This window comes from Peromyscus eremicus, chromosome 1 (genome assembly GCF_949786415.1).
Source record: "Peromyscus eremicus chromosome 1, PerEre_H2_v1, whole genome shotgun sequence".
NCBI classification, from domain to species: domain Eukaryota; kingdom Metazoa; phylum Chordata; class Mammalia; order Rodentia; family Cricetidae; genus Peromyscus; species Peromyscus eremicus.
In genome coordinates this window covers 48,407,096-48,418,163 of record NC_081416.1, presented here as the reverse complement: position 1 = coordinate 48,418,163, position 11,068 = coordinate 48,407,096, and the positions used below count along the sequence as shown (strand labels likewise).

The window sequence follows — 11,068 nt, the reverse complement described above, 5'->3', positions numbered from 1 at the left end:
ATTTATTCAGTTACAAGATATAATCAGGAATAGGAATCACACCTTATATGTAAAACTCATATCCAACCTCAAAAATTTTCTTTTCAGGATCCCCTAAAGATGCTGTTGTCCCAAGACAGCCTGAAGTAATTTTAAGAACATGACACCCACATTCTCAAGAGGTGGGGTAGGTGGTTATTGGTCTTTCAATGGATTACAGATAATTGTCATTGTTTATGATGGTGGGTTACAATTTGTTATTGTTAATGGTCAAGAAGAAGGCTCAACAAAGGAGATTAAATTTAAGGTTCTTGTTTGAAAAAAAGAAAAAAGAGGACATAGATAAGAGCTAGATTCTCTGAAAAAAAAAGAGAGATAGAAATAATAGGATAAGAGGGTAGATTATTGAATCTACTCTGAAAAGAAAAAAGGAGAAGCTAGAGATAGGATAAGATAAAAAGGTAGATTATTGAATCTACTTTTAAAAGGCCACTACTAGTTTTAAATATTTTATATTGGATTGGATTTTTGTATATTGTATATAAATTATGTATATTGATACAAATTTGAGATTAATTTTATTAGAAAATACTGTATATATATTTCTAATCATGTTCAAAGTATTGTACCTATACAGTTCATTTAACAATGTAATACAAATTACTAATTCACAAAAGTGATTATTAATAACTAACTAAGATATAAAGAAATGAAAGTTAGTAGTTAGGCATTACAACCAAACTTGTAGTTATGTTAGGTAGGTTTTTGAGATAAACAGAGATATATTTTAGATAGATAGGTCATCTTCAAACACTTCAGAGATCTACAGAATATGACATTTAAGATATTTTAATAATATAGATTTTTTTTCTTTTTTTATAACAATGAGACATGTCTGCTCCTGGAAGCACCAATTAACTTCAGAGAAGATGATGGCCATAGAAGAAACTTCTTATAGAGTTTACTTTCATTGTGGAAAAAGCTAGCCACTAGGCAAGAAATTGCCCTTCCCTCAACTGCTAAAAGTATTCTGTCCAAAATGAACAAGCATGACACAAAAGAAAGGACTGCTGATCCTTGCCAACACAAGGTAGGAATGATCTTTAGAAAATCTTGTTTCACAGATTAGTCTGTCAGATATGCTAAGCCTATAGGCCAAAGATGGATGCCCCAATGTAGCAGACAAATATTGGGTGACTGTCCAGGCAACCAGCTGTTTCTGTCATTTCTCACATTTTTTGAAGTCACTTGTTTGCACTTCCTGTTTACTCAGTTAATATTATTTGTTTCTCGGGTCTCTGAGGGAGTTGAAGATTAGATTGTTATAGCTGTAGTTTTCCTTATTAACAAATTCAGAATATAAACTCACTAAAGAGGTGTAAGGTGTATAAGTTTGAAAGACATCAAAAGATAGTTTTGGTTGGTAATACAAGTTAGGATGGAAAGTGAATTAGGTACATTTTGGACTCACCAAAATAGGATAAATAATGGAGTATTTTCTCTGAATTTGTCAAATGCAAATGGATTAGACATTGTTGATGTATTTATTTCCTGAATATATTATATATAGTTATTGTACTTATTGTATATAGTTTTTCTTATATTAGTTATAATCTTTTATTATTTTAGACAAAAAGGGGGAAATGTGGTGACATATTATGTACCTCAATAAAGCTTGCCTGGAGATCAGAGGACAAAGCCACTATATTAAACATAGGCTAGGTAGTGGTAGCACACACCTTTAATCCTATCACTTGGGAGGCAGAGATCTGTCTGTATCTCTGTGAGTTCAAGGCCATTGGGTTATATGAGAGAACCAGAGCCAGGCAGTGGTGACACGTGTCTTTAATCCTAGGAAGTAATATGGCAGGACATAGAAAGGTATATAAGGCATGAGGAAACAGGAACTCTCTCTTGGACTGAGGATTTCCTAGTGTTAAGAGCTTGTGGCTGGCTTGTTCTGTTTCTCTGATCTTTCAACTTTCACCCCAATATCTGTCTCTAGGTCTTTTTTTTAGTTAATAAGACTTTTTATGATTCATGCTGCAGATATTGGATAACCAATTGGTATGCTCTTCCATGGGGAAGATTATTTCTCTTCCTCTCAGCATTTCTTAGTTTCCAGTAGATTTTCTTTTCTAGGGTTGAGACTTCATGGGTGTTCCTATTCTTATAGTATGGTTTTTCTAGATAGTGAATTCTTTCCCCATTTTTGTTATTGTTTGCTGCTGTTGTAGCTGCCTAGTAAGTTTACTTGTTTAAAAAATCATATTTCTTTTCTTCTGTTTTTAAAAACAGAATCATTAGTCATTTTTTTATTAGCTAAATTTATTCATTTATTTTACACCTGACTCCAGTTTCCCCTCCTTAATCTCCTCCCATTTCCTCTCTCCAATCCCACTCACCCTCTATTTCTGTTCAGAAAGGGTCAGGCATACCACGGATATCAACAAAACATGGCATATCATTTTGAGTTAGGACTAAGCTTCTCCCCTTATGTTAACACTTGGCAAGACAACCCAGTATGAGGAATAGATCCTCAAAAGCCAGCCAAAGCCTTTGGTATAGCTTCTGCTCCCACTACGAGGAGTCCCACAAGTAGACCAAGCTACACAACTTTTCACACATATGTAGAGGGCCTAGGTTGGTCCCATGTAGGCTCCTGGGCTGTTGGTCCAGACTCTATGAGCTCCTATGGGCTCATTTTGGTTATTTCTTTGGGTTCCTTTGTGATGTCCTTGACCCTCCTGGCTCATACAATCCTTCCTACCTCTCCTTAGCAGGATTCCCTGAACTTGGCCCAATGCTTGGCTGTGGGTCTCTGCATTTGTTTACCTTAGTTACTAGTTGAAGGCTCTATGATGGCAATTGGGGTAGTCAACAGTCTGCCCAAGAATTAAGTCCTCCACAAGTAGAACTCCATAAAACTAAAAATTTTTGCACATCTAAGTGAAGCACAACTCTAATTAGTCATATTAAACAAAAACCCAGAGCCAGATGTTAGGGTGAAAGCTGAAAGATCAGAGAAGCAGAGCAGCAGCCACTAGAGAGTTCTTACCTCTATGAATCCTCAGAATGAATGGGGCAGATCCTGTTTCTTCTTCCCTTATATTCCTGCCTCCATCTCCCGATGCTGGGATCAAAGGGGTGAGCTTGCCATGTGCTGGAACTAAAGGAGTGCACCGCCACTGCCTGGCTCTGTTTCTCTTTTAGACTGGTTCAATCTCATGTAGACCAAGGTTGCCTTGAACTCCTGATCTCCCTGCTTCCTTCTCCCAAGTGCTGGGATTAAAAGTATGTGCTACCATTGTGGCCTCTACGGTTAACTAGTGGCTAGCTCTGCCCTCTGATCTCCAGGCAAGCTTTATTTGTCAGAACACAAACAAAATATCAAACATCTAAGAAAATAATCAACTGGGTGGAGAGGAAGACCACAGTATGGGAGATGATCTTTACCACCTATTATAGAGGATTAATGTCCCAACTATATAATTAACTCAAAAAAACAGAGTAAAAGAAAACACATGACCCATTAGAAAAATGGACCTGCAACCTAAACAGAAAGTTTTTAAAAGAAGTAAAAAAAAATGAATAAGAAATGTAAAAAAGACATTGAATACATTATTGCAATTAGGGAAATGCAAATTAAAACAGCATTCAGATTTTTATCTTACCCCAGTCAGAATGGCAAAGATCAACAAAATAATCAACAAGTGTTGTAGTGGGTTTGGAAAAAAGTTGATTCCCATTTGCTGTATTTGGGATAGCAAACTGGTGTATCTACTATGAAAATCAGTGTGAAAAATTATCAAAAAGTTAAAAACAAATGTATCATATGACCCTGGTATACCACTCCTTGATGTATGTCCAAAGGATTCAACATCCTAATCTACATACTTGCTCATCCATGTTCATTGCTGTTATATTCACAAATTTTTAGGAAGTAGAAACAACCTAAAAGTTCCTCAAGTGATGCACGAATAATGAATATGTGGTATATATACACCACAGAATACTATTTAGCTGTAAAGAAAAATTAAACCATGAACTATGCATGGCAATGGATAGAACTAGAAAAAAATCATATTGAGTGAAGTAACCTAGACTCTGAAAGACAAATATTTCATGTTCTTTCTTATTGGAAGGTCCTAGCTACAAATCTTCTGATGAGAATACATATCCTAGAATAACTGCAGAAATCAACAAAGTAAAATGGGATCGTGGTCAGATTAGATGGTTGGGTAACAATAGAATGAGGAATAGTAAGGTAGTAGTGATCTGTTCTGGGAATTGGAAAAGAGAGGAGCTCTAATTAGGAATGGAGGAAGTAAATACAGACGATAGAAGGAGGAGATTAAGATAACAGTAAGAACTCCTGAAAGTCATAAGCAATTATACTAAAAATCTACAACATATGCAATGAACTTCTATTTGTGACACATTCCATTACAGAAAACCACAACCAAACAAATTTAGAGTAGTGGATCCCAGTTTGAAAGCATACCTCTACAATACAATTCATAGACAAAAGGCTTAAAGATCACTTTGGAAGTGAAGGGGAAGGTCAGGAAGAATGTAAGATCCAGGGAGCAGTAAGTTTTCTATTCGACTGTGTCTCCTAGAAATGTTGGGAGTCTCATCCATAAACTCTCATCAGCATGACTGACTAAAATGAGCTGAACAATCACAACAACAAAAGACCTGCTAACGTCAATGAACAATGAACAGAAGCCCAGGAAGCCTCAACCCTACTCAAAGAACTGCTAGCTAGGGTCACCCTCATAGGTTCCAGGAAGTTTCCATTGTATAAGGTTTCTATACTGCTCCCTAGATAACCACCCATTCCAGTTGTCTCTCCCCATACTCTCTCCTTTTGTCCCTTCCCAAGCTGATCCCTCCTCATCCCATCTCCACCAGCCCCCAGTCCATATGGAGACTGAACCAGCCATCTCCTATAAACAGACTAGGTTCCCAGTGGTGATACTGGGACAAGAATCCAGCCACAAAAGCTACCACCCACAACCTGTCCTGCCTGCAAGATGCACTGGGGGCAATCAATGGTGGCTCAGAATGTGTGGGAGTTACAAAACAATGACTGGTCTAACTTGAGGCCCAGGCCATGATGGGGAGCTCCTGCCCTATGCTGCCTAGATGGCAAGGATCCTGAAGCTGGATGGCTCAGAGACCTAAGGTAGAACTAAACACAACAAACCAAAAAAAGTCAATGGATTGATTCCTAAAGATATTTTGCTATACTTGCAGATCAATGTTTAGTCCAGTTGTTATCAGAGAGGTTTCCTCCAGCAGTTGATGGGATGATGGGAGCAGATACAGAGATCCACCACTTGGGGAACCCTAATGAAGAGGAGGAGGAAGGATTTAGAACACCAGGAGAACATAGCCCACAGAATTAACTAAGGAGGGCTCATAGGGCCTCACAGAGACTGAAGCTATAACCATGGAGCCTGCATGGGTTTTCACTAGGCCCTCTGTATACATGCTGTGGTTGTTTAGCCTGGGGGTTTTGTTTGAACCCTAACAAAGGGAGTAGGGGTAACTTGGATTCTTTTGCCTGTTTGTGGGACCTTTTTCCTCCTACTAGGTTGCCTTGTCCAGCCTTGATATGATGGTTTATACCTAGTCTTATTGCATCTTATGCCATGTTTGGTTGATATAACTGGAAGGTCTGCACTTTTCCAAGAGAAATGGAGGAACAGCGGATCTGTGGGAGAGGGGAGGTGTGGGGAGGACTGGTAGAGGAGAGAGGAGAGACTATGGTCAATTTTACTGTATGAGACAAGTCAATTTTACTGTATGAATAAATTAAAAAAAATAAAAAGAAAGCCAAATCAAGTTATTGACTACTCCATGTTGAGGTTTTTCTACTAATAAAATATAGTAGCTTGGCAACTAAGTAATTCTGAGACTGGGAGCAAAAGTTTTCTACAGGGAAGAGTCTATGAATTAGTATCTAATATCACATTGTCATACCTATAAATTTATATATGAGTAACATTATATAGAACTGAACAGAATATATAACAGGACATATACACACATACACACATATTCATGCAACAACAATCAATGAAAAGGAAGACATGAATTTGAAAGAGAGAAAGGTGGGTACATTGGAAGGGTTTGGAGGGAGGAAAGGAGAAAGGCTGTAATTATGTAATCACTTTTTTAATCTCAAAAATCAAAGGAAACATTAATAAGAGTATCAACCCGACTCCTATGTTTTCTAATCACACAACAAATCTTGTGGCCACACAAAACACCATACATAACAGATCGTTTTATAAATCAGATTTATGTCTAATCATCTAATGTTAAAACATAAATTTACCTCAATTTGAGAATGAAAATTTTGCAATGTTAATATAATGGCATCCTACTCTTCAAAAATGTGGACCCAATTAAGACATAAGTGAAAAGGGGAACAACTTCTAGTGTTTTGTGTGATAAATGTAAGACCCAAAGGCCACATACTCCAGGACTATATTTAAGAATATTATAGAAAAAGAATACTTACATTGATAACAAAAATGTACTTAATGCCAGAGGCATTAAGTAGGAGAAATTGTCAACCAAAAGTTCACATGACCTATTTTAATTTAAAAATCCTGTGAGCAATTAAAATCATGAATTTCATCCCCATAGTTGATTTAACTGCTGCTTTTCCAGAAAGTAGAATCAGGAATTGCTGACTATTTCAGAGGAGAAGTTTCCACAGCTGCAAACTGTATGCAAGCCTCTATAGACCTACACAGAAGAGTCTACATGACATTGTTTTAAAAAGAACTCACTATATGTCATGCTTTGTTATTATTCCCTGATGTGGATGATGATCATGTTAGTATCCACAGGGCTTCTGACTTGATGATTTGCTATAAGCTTTCAACCATGGTCAAGAAAAACACTCAGAGACCAAAAGGGAATTCCAAGGATAAAGGTTTTAAATTACAGTCTCTTTGTGAGATGGTTTATAGACTTCTAATTGTTATTTTATAGACACAATCTTAATTATGTGAGAGTTATAATCTTCCATTTTATAGATAAGCAAGTCATAAGTGAATCTTCCAGAAGACTTAAGAATCCATGGTTGATTCAGAAATTGATCAGTATTAATAATTTTTTCCATTGCCTTTGAGAACCTGGAACCTACTGACTACTAATTGAGGGGAACCCCCTCTGACAGAATTTATGTGATATTACACTGTGGTTTTTGTGGCTTCAGGCAAATAGTCTTCATTGCCTTTTGTTTTTTTCTTTCAACAAACAGGTAAGATTCTGTATGTCTTCAGGGTTGTTATTGAGATATGTGATTAACACAGGAGCAGGTACTTATGGTAAAAAGAGAAAGACAGTTGCAGTTGTTTCCTCAAAACCTAGGGCGAATTTGGGTAACAAATACAAACCCATACATCATAGGGGTTTTTCTGAACTTTGTGAAACATGCTTACGTTTAAAAAATTCTACAAACAAAATAAACACAAAGAACTCTAATTGATTAGTTGCTTACTTTATCATAGTCATCTTCATCTTCCATTGGAGGCAAAAACAATCTGGAAAAGTGAATGAGATAATCATTTAACATATGCAATGGTCCTCAGTGAGTTAACATGCTGTAAACTTCATTTTAGCCTTTCCCATAGAATCTGATGTTCTTCACTGCTGCTTGTCTGTACACACTGAAGATGTGATTCAAAGCATACATGTATGAAGACACTGCAAGTGAAGCTTGCTTTTTGAGTTTTCCTTTGTTCTTGCTATAATTGCTTTAGAACACCAGAAACATACCAAACCCTCATTTTACTTAATGCAAAAGTTAAAAACAATTCCTTCTGCTCTACATATGCACATATACATATGTAATACCATTATTTTTTTGTGAAACATACATTAAAAGTAATCATGGCTGTTAAGGTTGATAAATATGGTATCTTTATGTGTCATCCACATGAAATGAAGTTGCTAAAAGTTTATGAGAAATATAGTGAAGAACACATCATAACTAGAAACGGTTGCATACCCTTCCAAATGGCTGAATTTTAACCCACTGGGCAATTTTCCAGATCCACCAAAGGTAATAGTTAAAAATTTTTAAGTACTATCACATAAGAATAGATCAAAATAAAAAAATGTCATGGAACTTTCCATTATGATAGATACATGAGCTTAAGGAAACCCCCATGTTTGAACTTTTCAACCATTTGTCTTGCTGATTTGTCCAGGTCATGACAATAATAACACAGAGAATGAATGAGTTTTATAATGAACAAATCCTTTTACCCAAACTAAAATATGATTTCAAGGAAGAATACTTGGGAATGGATAGTTTACAAAACTCATATCCTTTGAGTAAGAAAAGAATGAGAAAGAACTAGAGGAAGGCACAGGGAATCTTAGTAACCCTACAATAGGGAGAAAGGTAAATCAGAGAGAGATATTTGAAGTTGAAAATTACTCCCAGACTGAATCTGTATACGTCAGTGTCCACTTTGACCAAATCAGTATAAAGACCATTGTCTCAGTGTAATTACAATATGATAGCAAGCATCAGGCTGTGCTTGCCATGGAGAATTATGTTGCTTTCCCTTTATTATCTTGTTTAATTCTCACAGTTATATCTCAAAAGAGGCTTCATTACTTCTTTTTGCAGAGGGAGAAGTAATGTTCAGAGGAGTTAGGTTAGGACTAGTCACACTTGGGGGAGGGTCAAACAGTAAGTCTCTTATACATTTCTTCTAGAAACTAGGTTCTATATCTGCTAAGTCTGATGATATGCTATTCTTTGACTCAGAATTTCTTTTGCATGATGAAAATCCTCCCACCCTACTCACCGGCACATCTACTCTTCAGAGAAGTGTGTTATTTCCATTCAAGATTTAAACCCTTCTATATATTAATAAAATTTTATGCTTTTGATAAACAGTCTGTTCCATTTTTGCAGACATATGTAGATATACAGGCAGTAATAAAGGTTGATTTTTGCATAAGAGGTTAAAACACAACCCAGAGCTTGTTAGTTTCCTGATGATACTTTTATAATGGAAATAAAAAGCATTTCACCCTCATGAATTTTGTTTTAGGGTTTATTTAACCTTCAGTGATAATCTGCTAGTAAACGGCACAAAAACTGTCATGAAATCAATCACTGAGTTGATCAAAATATACTCCAAAGTATGTTTAAACCAACGTAGACATATGGTAATAATAAATTGGTTTAAATTCAATGCAACCTTAACTCAGTTTAGACCATTAAACTTAGGAATGTATTAGTATGCATTAAGGGTTCATTTTAGTATAAGGCAGAAATCTAATTAATACTCGTACAATGAATGAGTCAATTTCTCAATCCTTATCCTTCATAATCCACAATGGTATAATAAGAAAATCAATAATATTGTTGAAATGAGATAGGAAAAGCATATACCTAATGACCATATTTATTCTAAAAAGGTGAGTGAAGCAGATATATCAACTACTGAAGTCAGGATGAGTGATTTTGTACATAGATAGTATATATAAAAATAATTTTGATAAAGTTATAAAGTTGTTTACATTTCAAGCAACAGGTTATAATATTTTTTAATCACATGGATGAATCATTAGTATTCTTCAAATTTTGTAGTTTATTCTCCTGTGTATAATTAATGTACCAAATTTGATTTTCTATTTCATTAGCTTGAATTGATAACTATTTCTATAATAAGAATGTGTCTTGCCTTATATATTCCAATTTTAACTCAGTTTCTTTATCAGTATGTCCTTTTTCCCTCATTGCTGCAGATCATCTAGTGCTGTCAGGTGACAGTGATAGAGAACAGGACAGAAGTGACACAGTTTATTCTCATGAGACTCACTGATGCCCCAGGCCTGCAGCTTCCCCTCTTCGTCACCTTCCTCCTCATCTACACCATCACCCTGGTGGGGAACCTGGGGATGTTGATGTTGATTTTTTTTGACTCTCGGCTCCACACCCCCATGTACTTTTTCTTAGGTAACCTGTCTCCAGTGGACTTCTGTTACTCTTCAGCTGTCACTCCCACATCATGGCTGGGTTTTTCTTAAGAGAAAAGGTCATCTCCTACAGAGCTTGTGCTGCTCAGATTTTCTTCTTTGGATCCTTTGGCACTATTGAGAATTTCCTGTTGGCATCAATGGCCTATGATCGATATGTAGCAGTGTGTAAGCCCCTACACTATGCCACCACCATGACTACAAGTGTGTGTGCATGGCTGGTCATAAGTTGTTATGTCTATGGTTTCCTGCATGGCTCCATATAGACTGAAGACACATTCAGGCTCTCCTTTTGTGGGTCTAATGTGGTCCACCACTTTTTCTGTGATGTTCCAGCAGTCATGGTTCTCTCTTGCTCTGATAGACATGTTAATGAGCTTATTCTTATTGACTTAGCCAGCTTCAATATCTTCCTTGCTTTTGTGGTTATCTTAATATCCTACATGTTCATTTTTATCACCATCCTAAAGATGCACACAGGTAGAGGGTATCGCAAGGCTATATCCACCTGTGCATCCCACTTTACTTCAGTCTCTATTTTCTATGGGACTCTTGTCTTCATGTACTTACAGCCCAGCTCCAGTCATTCTATGGATACTGACAAAATTGCATCTGTCTTCTACTCTATGGTCATCCCTATGTTGAACCCACTGGTCTACAGCCTAAGGAACAAGGAGGTCATGAATGCGTTCAGAAGGATGGCTTAGAAGCCAAATAATCGTTTGATTATGTTTATCTTATGAAGATACAGAATATCTGGATTAATTCCCGCTCCTTTTTATATTCTAAGTAAAATTATGGACATTGAGATTTATATATCACACTGATGAGTTCAGTAATGATTCAGAAAAGTTTTATTCATTAATGTTAAAAACCTTAGTATGTACTCACTCATAAGTGGATACTAAATGGGAGGGAAGGGATGGCCAGACTGCAACCCACAACTCCAGAGAGGCTAGCTAACAGGAAAAGACCCTAGGAGGGACACATGGATGACCCCGTGAAGGAGAAGTGGATGAGATCTACATGAGTGAACTAGGTGTGGGGGGGTGTCAGAGGGCAA

General features: G+C 36.6%; 1 pseudogene; it reads left to right on the top strand.

Moving 5' to 3' along the window:
• The first annotated feature begins 1,018 nt into the window (after positions 1-1,018).
• Positions 1,019-10,712, top strand: LOC131914450 (olfactory receptor 5B3-like; annotated as a pseudogene).
• Positions 10,713-11,068: the final 356 nt, after the last annotated feature.